This window comes from Globicephala melas, chromosome 1 (genome assembly GCF_963455315.2).
Source record: "Globicephala melas chromosome 1, mGloMel1.2, whole genome shotgun sequence".
NCBI classification, from domain to species: domain Eukaryota; kingdom Metazoa; phylum Chordata; class Mammalia; order Artiodactyla; family Delphinidae; genus Globicephala; species Globicephala melas.
This window is the reverse complement of record NC_083314.1, coordinates 64,308,763-64,322,901: the sequence shown is the minus strand read 5'-3', so window position 1 is coordinate 64,322,901 and position 14,139 is coordinate 64,308,763.

Sequence of the window (14,139 nt, the reverse complement as noted above, 5' to 3'; positions counted from 1 at the left end):
CCGTCCCCGTCCCCTAACCCTAACCCTAGCCCGAACCCTAACCCTAACCCTTCCCCGAAGCCTGACCCTCACCCGTCCCCTAATCCTAACCCGTACGCTGACACTAACCCGCGCCCTCACACGTACGCTCCCCCTAGAGCGTTGTCGTACCCTCACCTGGACCCTAAACCGTCCCCGTCCCCAACCCTAACCCTGGCCCGAACCCTAAACCTAACACTTCCCCGAAGCTTGACCCTCAGCCGTCCCCTAATCCTAACCAGTACGCTGACACTAACCCGCGCCCTCACACGTACGCTCCCCCTAGAGCGTTGTCGTACCCTCACCTGGACCCTAAACCGTCCCAGTCCCCTAACCCTAACCCTAGCCCGAACCCTAACCCTAACCCTTCCCCGAAGCCTGACCCTCTGCCGTCCCCTAATCTAACCCGTACGCTGACACTAACCCGCGCCCTCACACGTACGCTCCCCCTAGAGCGTTGTCGTACCCTCACCTGGACCCTAAACCGTCCCCGTCCCCTAACCCTAACCCTATCCCGAACCCTAACCCTAACCCTTCCCCGAAGCCTGACCCTCAGCCGTCCCCTAATCCTAACCCGTACGCTGACACTAACCCGCGCCCTCACACGTACGCTCCCCCTAGAGCGTTGTCGTACCCTCACCTGGACCCTAAACTGTCCCCGTCCCCTAACCCTAACCCTAGCCCGAACCCTAACCCTAACCCTTCCCCGAAGCCTGACGCTCAGCCGTCCCCTAATCCTAACCCGTACGCTGACACTAACCCACGCCCTCACACGTACGCTCCCCCTAGAGCGTTGTCGTACCCTCACCTGCACCCTAAACTGTCCCCGTCCCCTAACCCTAACCCTAGCCTGAACCCTAACCCTAACCCTTCCCCGAAGCCTGACCCTCAGCCGACCCCTAATCCTAACCCGTACGCTGACACTAACCCGCGCCCTCACACGTACGCTCCCCCTAGAGCGTTGTCGTACCCTCACCTGGACCCTAAACCGTCCCCGTCCCCTAACCCTAACCCTAGCCCGAACCCTAAACCTAACACTTCCCCGAAGCCTGACCCTCAGCCGTCCCCTAATCCTAACCCGTACGCTGACACTAACCCGCGCCCTCACACGTACGCTCCCCCTAGAGCGTTGTCGTACCCTCACCTGGACCCTAAACCATCCCCGTCCCGTAACCCTAACCCTAGCCTGAACCCTAACCCTAACCCTTCCCCGAAGCCTGACCCTCAGCCGTCCCCTAATCCTAACCAGTACGCTGACACTAACCCGCGCCCTCACACGTACGCTCCCCCTAGAGCGTTGTCGTACCCTCACCTGGACGCTAAACCGTCCCCGTCCCCTAACCCTAACCCTAGACCGAACCCTAACCCTAACCCTTCCCCGAAGCCTGACCCTCACCCGTCCCATAATCCTAACCCGTACGCTGACACTAACCCGCGCCCTCACACGTACGCTCCCCCTAGAGTGTTGTCGTACCCTCACCTGGACCCTAAACCGTCCCCGTCCCCTAACCCTAACCCTAGCCCGAAAACTAACCCTAACCCTTCCCCAAAGCCTGACCCTCACCCGTCCCCTAATCCTAACCCGTACGCTGACACTAACCCGCGCCCTCACACGTACGCTCCCCCTAGAGCGTTGTCGTACCCTCACCTGGACCCTAAACCATCCCCGTCCCCTAACCCTAACCCTAGCCCGAACCCTAACCCTAACACTTCCCCGAAGCCTGACCCTCACCCGTCCCCTAATCCTAACCCGTACGCTGACACTAACCCGCGCCCTCACACGTACGCTCCCACTAGAGCGTTGTCGTACCCTCACCTGGACCCTAAACCGTCCCCGTCCCCTAACCCTAACCCTAGCCCGAACCCTAACCCTAACCCTTCCCCGAAGCCTGACCCTCAGCCGTCCCCTAATCCTAACCCGTACGCTGACACTAACCCACACCCTCACACGTACGCTCCCCCTAGAGCGTTGTCGTACCCTCACCTGGACCCTAAACCGTCCCCGTCCCCTAACCCTAACCCTAGCCCGTACCCTAAACCTAACCCTTCCCCGAAGCCTGACCCTCAGCCGTCCCCTAATCCTAACCCGTACGCTGACACTAACCCGCGCCCTCACACGTACGCTCCCCCTAGAGTGTTGTCGTACCCTCACCTGGACCGTAAACCGTCCCCGTCCCCTAACCCTAACCCTAGCCCGAACCCTAACCCTAACCCTTCCCCGAAGCCTGACCCTCAGCCGTCCCATAATCCTAACCCGTACGCTGACACTAACCCGCGCCCTCACACGTACGCTCCCCCTAGAGCGTTGTCGTACCCTCACCTGGACCCTAAACTGTCCCCGTCACCTAACCCTAACCCTAGCCCGAACCCTAACCCTAACCCTTCCCCGAAGCCTGACCCTCACCCGTCCCCTAATCCTAACCCGTACGCTGACACTAACCCGCGTCCTCACACGTACGCTCCCCCTAGAGTGTTGTCGTACCCTCACCTGGACCCTAAACCGTCCCCGTCCCCTAACCCTAACCCTAGCCCGAACCCTAACCCTAACCCTTCCCCGAAGCCTGACCCTCACCCGTCCCCTAATCCTAACCCGTACGCTGACACTAACCCGCGCCCTCACACGTACGCTCCCCCTAGAGCGTTGTCGTACCCTCACCTGGACCCTAAACCGTCCCCGTCCCCTAACCCTAACCCTAGCCCGAACCCTAACCCTAACCCTTCCCTGAAGCCTGACCCTCACCCGTCCCCTAATCCTAACCCGTACGCTGACACTAACCCGCGCCCTCACACGTACGCTCCCCCTAGAGCGTTGTCGTACCCTCACCTGGACCCTAAACCGTCCCCGTCCCCTAACCCTAACCCTAGCCCGAACCCTAACCCTAACCCTTCCCCGAAGCCTGACCCTCAGCCGTCCCCTAATCCTAACCTGTACGCTGACACTAACCCGCGCCCTCACACGTACGCTCCCCCTAGAGCGTTGTCGTACCCTCACCTGGACCCTAAGCTGTCCCCGTCCCCTAACCCTAACCCTAGCCCGAACCCTAACCCTAACCCTTCCCCGAAGCCTGACGCTCAGCCGTCCCCTAATCCTAACCCGTACGCTGACACTAACCCGCGCCCTCACACGTACGCTCCCCCTAGAGCGTTGTCGTACCCTCACCTGGACCCTAAACTGTCCCCGTCCCCTAACCCTAACCCTAGCCCGAACCCTAACCCTAACCCTTCCCCGAAGCCTGACACTCAGCCGACCCCTAATCCTAACCCGTACGCTGACACTAACCCGCGCCCTCACACGTACGCTCCCCCTAGAGCGTTGTCGTACCCTCACCTGGACCCTAAACCGTCCCCGTCCCCTAACCCTAACCCTAGCCCGAACCCTAACCCTAACCCTTCCCCGAAGCCTGACCCTCAGCCGTCCCCTAATCCTAACCCGTACGCTGACACTAACCCACGCCCTCACACGTACGCTCCCCCTAGAGCGTTGTCGTACCCTCACCTGGACCCTAAACCGTCCCCGTCCCGTAACCCTAACCCTAGCCTGAACCCTAACCCTAACCCTTCCCCGAAGCCTGACCCTCACCCGTCCCCTAATCCTAACCCGTACGCTGACACTAACCCGCGCCCTCACACGTACGCTCCCCCTAGAGCGTTGTCGTACGCTCACCTGGACCCTAAACTGTCCCCGTCCCCTAACCCTAACCCTAGCCCGAACCCTAACCCTAACCCTTCCCCGGAGCCTGACCCTCAGCTGTCCCCTAATCCTAACCCGTACGCTGACACTGACCCGCGCCCTCACACGTACGCTCCCCCTAGAGCGTTGTCGTACCCTCACCTGGACCCTAAACCGTCCCCGTCCCCTAACCCTAACCCTAGCCCGAACCCTAACCCTAACCCTTCCCCGAAGCCTGACCCTCAGCCGTCCCCTAATCCTAACCCGTACGCTGACACTAACCCGCGCCCTCACACGTACGCTCCCCGTAGAGCGTTGTCGTACCCTCACCAGTACCCTAAACCGTCCCCGTCCCCTAACCCTAACCCTAGCCCGAACCCTAACCCTAACCCTTCCCCGAAGCCTGACCCTCAGCCGTCCCCTAATCCTAACCCGTACGCAGACACTAACCCGTGCCCTCACACGTACGCTCCCCCTAGAGCGTTGTCGTACCCTCACCTGGACCCTAAACCGTCCCCGTCCCCTAACCCTAACCCTAGCCCGAACCCTAACCCTAACCCTTCCCCGAAGCCTGACCCTCAGCCGTCCCCTAATCCTAACCCGTACGCTGACACTAACCCGCGCCCTCACACGTACGCTCCCCCTAGAGCGTTGTCGTACCCTCACCTGGACCCTAAACCGTCCCCGTCCCCTAACCCTAACCCTAGCCCGAACCCTAACCCTAACCCTTCCCCGAAGCCTGACCCTCAGCCGTCCCCTAATCCTAACCAGTACGCTGACACTAACCCGCGCCCTCACACGTACGCTCCCCCTAGAGCGTTGTCGTACCCTCACCTCGACGCTAAACCGTCCCTGTCCCCTAACCCTAACCCTAGCCCGAACCCTAACCCTAACCCTTCCCCGAAGCCTGACCCTCAGCCGTCCCCTAATCCTAACCCGTACGCTGACACTAACCCGCGCCCTCACACGTACGCTCCCCCTAGAGTGTTGTCGTACCCTCACCTGGACCCTAAACCGTCCCCGTCCCCTAACCCTAACCCTAGCCCGAACCCTAACCCTAACCCTAACCCTTCCCCAAAGCCTGACCCTCACCCGTCCCCTAATCCTAACCAGTATGCTGACACTAACCCGCGCCCTCACACGTACACTCCCCCTAGAGCGTTGTCGTACCCTCACCTGGACCCTAAACCGTCCCCGTCCCCTAACCCTAACCCTAGCCCGAACTCTAACCCTAACCCTTCCCCGAAGCCTGACCCTCAGCCGTCCCCTAATCCTAACCCGTACGCTGACACTAACCCGCGCCCTCACACGTACGCTCCCCCTAGAGCGTTGTCGTACCCTCTCCTGGACCCTAAACCGTCCCCGTCCCCTAACCCTAACCCTAGCCCGTCCCCTAACCCTAACCCTAGCCCGAACCCTAACCCTACCCTTCCCCGAAGCCTGACCCTCACCCGTCCCCTAATCCTAACCCGTACGCTGACACTAACCCGCGCCCTCACACGTACGCTCCCCCTAGAGCGTTGTCGTACCCTCACCTGGACGCTAAACCGTCCCCGTCCCCTAACCCTAACCCTAGCCCGAACCCTAACCCTAACCCTTCCCCGAAGCCTGACCCTCACCCGTCCCCTAATCCTAACCCGTACGCTGACACTAACCCGCGCTCTCACAGGTACGCTCCCCCTAGAGTGTTGTCGTACCCTCACCTGGACCCTAAACCGTCCCCGTCCCCTAACCCTAACCCTAGCCCGAACCCTAACCCTAACCCTTCCCCAAAGCCTGACCCTCACACGTCCCCTAATCCTAACCCGTACGCTGACACTAACCCGCGCCCTCACACGTACGCTCCCCCTAGAGCGTTGTCGTACCCTCACCGGGACCCTAAACCGTCCCCGTCCCCTAACCCTAACCCTAGCCCGAACCCTAACCCTAACCCTTCCCCGAAGCCTGACCCTCAGCCGTCCACTAATCCTAACCCGTACGCTGACACTAACCCGCGCCCTCACACGTACGCTCCCACTAGAGCGTTGTCGTACCCTCACCTGGACCCTAAACCGTCCCCGTCCCCTAACCCTAACCCTAGCCCGAACCCTAACCCAAACCCTTCCCCGAAGCCTGACCCTCAGCCGTCCCCTAATCCTAACCCGTACGCTGACACTAACCCACGCCCTCACACGTACGCTCCCCCTAGAGCGTTGTCGTACCCTCACCTGGACCCTAAACCGTCCCCGTCCCCTAACCCTAACCCTAGCCCGTACCCTAACCCTAACCCTTCCCCGAAGCCTGACCCTCAGCCGTCCCCTAATCCTAACCCGTACGCTGACACTAACCCGCGCCCTCACACGTACGCTCCCCCTAGAGCGTTGTCGTACCCTCACCTGGACCCTAAACCGTCCCCGTCCCCTAACCCTAACCCTAGCCCGAACCCTAACCCTAACCCTTCCCCGAAGCCTGACCCTCAGCCGTCCCCTAATCCTAACCCGTACGCTGACACTAACCCGCGCCCTCACACGTACGCTCCCCCTAGAGCGTTGTCGTACCCTCACCTGGACCCTAAACCGTCCCCGTCCCCTAACCCTAACCCTAGCCCGAACCCTAACCCTAACCCTTCCCCGAAGCCTGACCCTCACCCGTCCCCTAATCCTAACCCGTACGCTGACACTAACCCGCGTCCTCACACGTACGCTCCCCCTAGAGCGTTGTCGTACCCTCACCTGGACCCTAAACCGTCCCCGTCCCCTAACCCTAACCCTAGCCCGAACCCTAACCCTAACCCTTCCCCGAAGCCTGACCCTCACCCGTCCCCTAATCCTAACCCGTACGCTGACACTAACCCGCGCCCTCACACGTACGCTCCCCCTAGAGCGTTGTCGTACCCTCACCTGGACCCTAAACCGTCCCCGTCCCCTAACCCTAACCCTAGCCCGAACCCTAACCCTAACCCTTCCCCGAAGCCTGACCCTCAGCCGTCCCCTAATCCTAACCCGTACGCTGACACTAACCCGCGCCCTCACACGTACGCTCCCCCTAGAGCGTTGTCGTACCCTCACCTGGACCCTAAACCGTCCCCTTCCCCAACCCTAACGGTAGCCCGAACCCTAAACCTAACACTTCCCCGAAGCTTGACCCTCAGCCGTCCCCTAATCCTAACCAGTACGCTGACACTAACCCACGCCCTCACACGTACGCTCCCCCTAGAGCGTTGTCGTACCCTCACCTGGACCCTAAACCGTCCCCGTCCCCTAACCCTAACCCTAGCCCGAACCCTAACCCTAACCCTTCCCCGAAGCCTGACCCTCAGCCGTCCCCTAATCTAACCCGTACGCTGACACTGACCCGCGCCCTCACACGTACGCTCCCCCTAGAGCGTTGTCGTACCCTCACCTGGACCCTAAACTGTCCCCGTCCCCTAACCCTAACCCTAGCCCGAACCCTAACCCTAACCCTTCCCCGAAGCCTGACCCTCAGCCGTCCCCTAATCCTAACCCGTACGCTGACACTAACCCGCGCCCTCACACGTACGCTCCCCCTAGAGCGTTGTCGTACCCTCACCTGGACCCTAAACTGTCCCCGTCCCCTAACCCTAACCCTAGCCCGAACCCTAACCCTAACCCTTCCCCGAAGCCTGACCCTCAGCCGTCCCCTAATCCTAACCCGTACGCTGACACTAACCCGCGCCCTCACACGTACGCTCCCCCTAGAGCGTTGTCGTACCCTCACCTGGACCCTAAACCGTCCCCGTCCCCTAACACTAACCCTAGCCCGAACCCTAACCCTAACCCTTCCCCGAAGCCTGACCCTCAGCCGTCCCCTAATCCTAACCCGTACGCTGACACTAACCCGCGCCCTCACACGTACGCTCCCCCTAGAGCGTTGTCGTACCCTCACCTGTACCCTAAACCGTCCCCGTCCCCTAACCCTAACCCTAGCCCGAACCCTAACCCTAACTCTTCCCCGAAGCCTGACCCTCAGCCGTCCCCTAATCCTAACCCGTACGCTGACACTAACCCGCGCCCTCACACGTACGCTCCCCCTAGAGCGTTGTCGTACCCTCACCTGGACCCTAAACCGTCCCCGTCCCGTAACCCTAACCCTAGCCCGAACCCTAACCCTAACTCTTCCCCGAAGCCTGACCCTCACCCGTCCCCTAATCCTAACCCGTACGCTGACACTAACCCGCGCCCTCACACGTACGCTCCCCCTAGAGCGTTGTCGTACCCTCACCTGGACCCTAAACCGTCCCCGTCCCCTAACCCTAACCCTAGCCCGAACCCTAACCCTAACCCTTCCCCGAAGCCTGACCCTCACCCGTCCCCTAATCCTAACCCGTACGCTGACACTAACCCGCGCCCTCACACGTACGCTCCCCCTAGAGCGTTGTCGTACCCTCACCTGGACCCTGAACCGTCCCCGTCCCCTAACCCTAACACTAGCCCGAACCCTAACCCTAACCCTTCCCTGAAGCCTGACCCTCAGCCGTCCCCTAATCCTAACCCGTACGCTGACACTAACCCGCGCCCTCACACGTACGCTCCCCCTAGAGCGTTGTCGTACCCTCACCTGGACCCTGAACCGTCCCCGTCCCCTAACCCTAACCCTAGCCCGAACCCTAACCCTAACCCTTCCCTGAAGCCTGACCCTCAGCCGTCCCCTAATCCTAACCCGTACGCTGACACTAACCCGCGCCCTCACACGTACGCTCCCCCTAGAGCGTTGTCGTACCCTCACCTGGAACCTAAACCTTCCCCGTCCCCTAACCCTAACCCTAGCCCGAACCCTAACCCTAACCCTTCCCTGAAGCCTGACCCTCAGCCGTCCCCTAATCCTAACCCGTACGCTGACACTAACCCGCGCCCTCACACGTACGCTCCCCCTAGAGCGTTGTCGTACCCTCACCTGGACCCTGAACCGTCCCCGTCCCCTAACCCTAACCCTAGCCCGAACCCTAACCCTAACCCTTCCCTGAAGCCTGACCCTCAGCCGTCCCCTAATCCTAACCCGTACGCTGACACTAACCCGCGCCCTCACACGTACGCTCCCCCTAGAGCGTTGTCGTACCCTCACCTGGAACCTAAACCTTCCCCGTCCCCTAACCCTAACCCTAGCCCGAACCCTAACCCTAACCCTTCCCTGAAGCCTGACCCTCAGCCGTCCCCTAATCCTAACCCGTACGCTGACACTAACCCGCGCCCTCACACGTACGCTCCCCCTAGAGCGTTGTCGTACCCTCACCTGGAACCTAAACCTTCCCCGTCCCCTAACCGTAACCCTAGCCGGAACCCTAACCCTAACCCTTCCCCGAAGCCTGACCCTCAGCCGTCCCCTAATCCTAAACCGTACGCTGACACTAACCCGCGCCCTCACACGTACGCTCCCCCTAGAGCGTTGTCGTACCCTCACCTGGACCCTAAACCGTCCCCGTCCCCTAACCCTAACCCTAGCCCGAACCCTAAACCTAACCCTTCCCCGAAGCCTGACCCTCACCCGTCCCCTAATCCTAACCCGTACGCTGACACTAACCCGCGCCCTCACACGTACGCTCCCCCTAGAGCGTTGTCGTACCCTCACCTGGACCCTGAACCGTCCCCATCCCCTAACCCTAACCCTAGCCCGAACCCTAACCCTAACCCTTTCCCGAAGCCTGACCCTCACCCGTCCCCTAATCCTAACCCGTACGCTGACACTAACCCGCGCCCTCACACGTACGCTCCCCGTAGAGCGTTGTCGTACCCTCACCTGGACCCTAAACCGTCCCCGTCCCCTAACCCTAACCCTAGCCCGAACCCTAACCCTAACCCTTCCCTGAAGCCTGATCCTCAGCCGTCCCCTAATCCTAACCCGTACGCTGACACTAACCCGCGCCCTCACACGTACGCTCCCCCTGGAGCGTTGTCGTACCCTCACCTGGATCCTAAACCGTCCCCGTCCCCTAACCCTAACCCTAGCCCGAACCCTAACACTAACCCTTCCCCGAAGCCTGACCCTCACCCGTCCCCTAATACTAACCCGTACGCTGACACTAACCCGCGCCCTCACACGTACGCTCCCCCTAGAGCGTTGTCGTACCCTCACCTGGACCCTAAACCGTCCCCGTCCCCTAACCCTAACCCTAGCCCGAACCCTAACCCTAACCCTTCCCCGAAGCCTGACCCTCAGCCGTCCCCTAATCCTAACCCGTACGCTGACACTAACCCGCGCCCTCACACGTACGCTCCACCTAGAGCGTTGTCGTACCCTCACCTGTACCCTAAACCGTCCCCGTCCCCTAACCCTAACCCTAGCCCGAACCCTAACCCTAACCCTTCCCCGAAGCCTGACCCTCAGCCGTCCCCTAATCCTAACCCGTACGCTGACACTAACCCGCGCCCTCACACGTACGCTCCCCCTAGAGCGTTGTCGTACCCTCACCTGGACCCTAAACCGTCCCCGTTCCCTAACCCTAACCCTAGCCCGAACCCTAACCCTAACCCTTCCCCGAAGCCTGACCCTCAGCCGTCCCCTAATCCTAACCCGTACGCTGACACTAACCCGCGCCCTCACACGTACGCTCCCCCTAGAGCGTTGTCGTACCCTCACCTGTACCCTAAACCGTCCCCGTCCCCTAACCCTAACCCTAGCCCGAACCCTAACCCTAACCCTTCCCCGAAGCCTGACCCTCAGCCGTCCCCTAATCCTAACCCGTACGCTGACACTAACCCGCGCCCTCACACGTACGCTCCCCCTAGAGCGTTGTCGTACCCTCACCTGGACCCTAAACCGTCCCCGTCCCCTAACCCTAACCCTAGCCCGAACCCTAACCCTAACCCTTCCCCGAAGCCTGACCCTCAGCCGTCCCCTAATCCTAACCCGTACGCTGACACTAACCCGCGCCCTCACACGTACGCTCCCTGTAGAGCGTTGTCGTACCCTCACCTGTACCCTAAACCGTCCCCGTCCCCTAACCCTAACCCTAGCCCGAACCCTAACCCTAACCCTTCCCCGAAGCCTGACCCTCAGCCGTCCCCTAATCCTAACCCGTACGCTGACACTAACCCGCGCCCTCACACGTACGCTCCCCCTAGAGCGTTGTCGTACCCTCACCTGGACCCTAAACCGTCCCCGTCCCCTAACCCTAACCCTAGCCCGAACCCTAACCCTAACCCTTCCCCGAAGCCTGACCCTCACCCGTCCCCTAATCCTAACCCGTACGCTGACACTAACCCGCGCCCTCACACGTACGCTCCCCCTAGAGCGTTGTCGTACCCTCACCTGGACCCTAAACCGTCCCCGTCCCCTAACCCTAACCCTAGCCCGAACCCTAACCCTAACCCTTCCCCGAAGCCTGACCCTCACCCGTCCCCTAATCCTAACCCGTACGCTGACACTAACCCGCGCCCTCACACGTACGCTCCCCCTAGAGCGTTGTCGTACCCTCACCTGGACCCTGAACCGTCCCCGTCCCCTAACCCTAACCCTAGCCCGAACCCTAACCCTAACCCTTCCCTGAAGCCTGACCCTCAGCCGTCCCCTAATCCTAACCCGTACGCTGACACTAACCCGCGCCCTCACACGTACGCTCCCCCTAGAGCGTTGTCGTACCCTCACCTGGAACCTAAACCTTCCCCGTCCCCTAACCCTAACCCTAGCCCGAACCCTAACCCTAACCCTTCCCCGAAGCCTGACCCTCACCCGTCCCGTAATCCTAACCCGTACGCTGACACTAACCCGCGCCCTCACACGTACGCTCCCCCTAGAGCGTTGTCGTACCCTCACCTGGACCCTGAACCGTCCCCGTCCCCTAACCCTAACCCTAGCCCGAACCCTAACCCTAACCCTTCCCCGAAGCCTGACCCTCAGCCGTCCCCTAATCCTAACCCGTACGCTGACACTAACCCGCGCCCTCACACGTACGCTCCCCCTAGAGCGTTGTCGTACCCTCACCTGGACCCTAAACCTTCCCCGTCCCCTAACCCTAACCCTAGCCCGAACCCTAACCCTAACCCTTCCCCAAAGCCTGACCCTCACCCGTCCCCTAATCCTAACCCGTACGCTGACACTAACCCGCGCCCTCACACGTACGCTCCCCCTAGAGCGTTGTCGTACCCTCACCTGGACCCTAAACCGTCCCCATCCCCTAACCCTAACCCTAGCCCGAACCCTAACCCTAACCCTTTCCCGAAGCCTGACCCTCACCCGTACCCTAATCCTAACCCGTACGCTGACACTAACCCGCGCCCTCACACGTACGCTCCCCGGAGAGCGTTGTCGTACCCTCACCTGGACCCTAAACCGTCCCCGTCCCCTAACCATAACCCTAGCCCGAACCCTAACCCTAACCCTTCCCTGAAGCCTGACCCTCAGCCGTCCCCTAATCCTAACCCGTACGCTGACACTAACCCGCGCCCTCACACGTACGCTCCCTGTAGAGCGTTGGCGTACCCTCACCTGTACCCTAAACCGTCCCCGTCCCCTAACCCTAACCCTAGCCCGAACCCTAACCCTAACCCTTCCCCGAAGCCTGACCCTCAGCCGTCCCCTAATCCTAACCCGTACGCTGACACTAACCCGCGCCCTCACTCGTACGCTCCCCCTACAGCGTTGTCGTACCCTCACCTGGACCCTAAACCGTCCCCGTCCCCTAACCCTAACCCTAGCCCGAACCCTAACCCTAACCCTTCCCCGAAGCCTGACCCTCAGCCGTCCCCTAATCCTAACCCGTACGCTGACACTAACCCGCGCCCTCACACGTACGCTCCCCCTAGAGCGTTGTCGTACCCTCACCTGGACCCTAAACCGTCCCCGTCCCCTAACCCTAACCCTAGCCCGAACCCTAACCCTATCCCTTCCCCGAAGCCTGACCCTCACCCGTCCCCTAATCCTAACCCGTACGCTGACACTAACCCGCGCCCTCACACGTACGCTCCCCCTAGAGCGTTGTCGTACCCTCACCTGGACCCTGAACCGTCCCCATCCCCTAACCCTAACCCTAGCCCGAACCCTAACCCTAACCCTTTCCCGAAGCCTGACCTTCACCCGTCCCCTAATCCTAACCCGTACGCTGACACTAACCCGCGCCCTCACACGTACGCTCCCCGTAGAGCGTTGTCGTACCCTCACCTGGACCCTAAACCGTCCCCGTCCCCTAACCCTAACCCTAGCCCGAACCCTAACCCTAACCCTTCCCTGAAGCCTGATCCTCAGCCGTCCCCTAATCCTAACCCGTACGCTGACACTAACCCGCGCCCTCACACGTACGCTCCCCCTAGAGCGTTGTCGTACCCTCACCTGGATCCTAAACCGTCCCCGTCCCCTAACCCTAACCCTAGCCCGAACCCTAACCCTAACCCTTCCCCGAAGCCTGACCCTCACCCGTCCCCTAATACTAACCCGTACGCTGACACTAACCCGCGCCCTCACACGTACGCTCCCCCTAGAGCGTTGTCGTACCCTCACCTGGACCCTAAACCGTCCCCGTCCCCTAACCCTAACCCTAGCCCGAACCCTAACCCTAACCCTTCCCCGAAGCCTGACCCTCAGCCGTCCCCTAATCCTAACCCGTACACTGACACTAACCCGCGCCCTCACACGTACGCTCCCCCTAGAGCGTTGTCGTACCCTCACCTGGACCCTAAACCGTCCCCGTCCCCTAACCCTAACCCTAGCCCGAACCCTAACCCTAACCCTTCCCCGAAGCCTGACCCTCAGCCGTCCCCTAATCCTAACCCGTACGCTGACACTAACCCGCGCCCTCACACGTACGCTCCCCCTAGAGCGTTGTCGTACCCTCACCTGGACCCTAAACCGTCCCCGTCCCCTAACCCTAACCCTAGCCCGAACCCTAACCCTAACCCTTCCCCGAAGCCTGACCCTCAGCCGTCCCCTAATCCTAACGCGTACGCTGACACTAACCCGCGCCCTCACACGTACGCTCCCTGTAGAGCGTTGTCGTACCCTCACCTGGACCCTAAACCGTCCCCGTCCCCTAACCCTAACCCTAGCCCGAACCCTAACCCTAACCCTTCCCCGAAGCCTGACCCTCAGCCGTCCCCTAATCCTAACCCGTACGCTGACACTAACCCGCGCCCTCACACGTACGCTCCCCCTAGAGCGTTGTCGTACCCTCACCTGGACCCTAAATCGTCCCCGTCCCCTAACCCTAACCCTAGCCCGAACCCTAACCCTAACCCTTCCCCGAAGCCTGACCCTCACCCGTCCCCTAATCCTAACCCGTACGCTGACACTAACCCGCGCCCTCACACGTACGCTCCCCCTAGAGCGTTGTCGTCCCCTCACCTGGACCCTGAACCGTCCCCGTCCCCTAACCCTAACCCTAGCCTGAACCCTAACCCTAACCCTTCCCCGAAGCCTGACCCTCAGCCGTCCCCTAATCCTAACCCGTACGCTGACACTAACCCGCGCCCTCACACGTACGCTCCCCCTAGAGCGTTGTCGTACCCTCACCTGGACCCTAAACC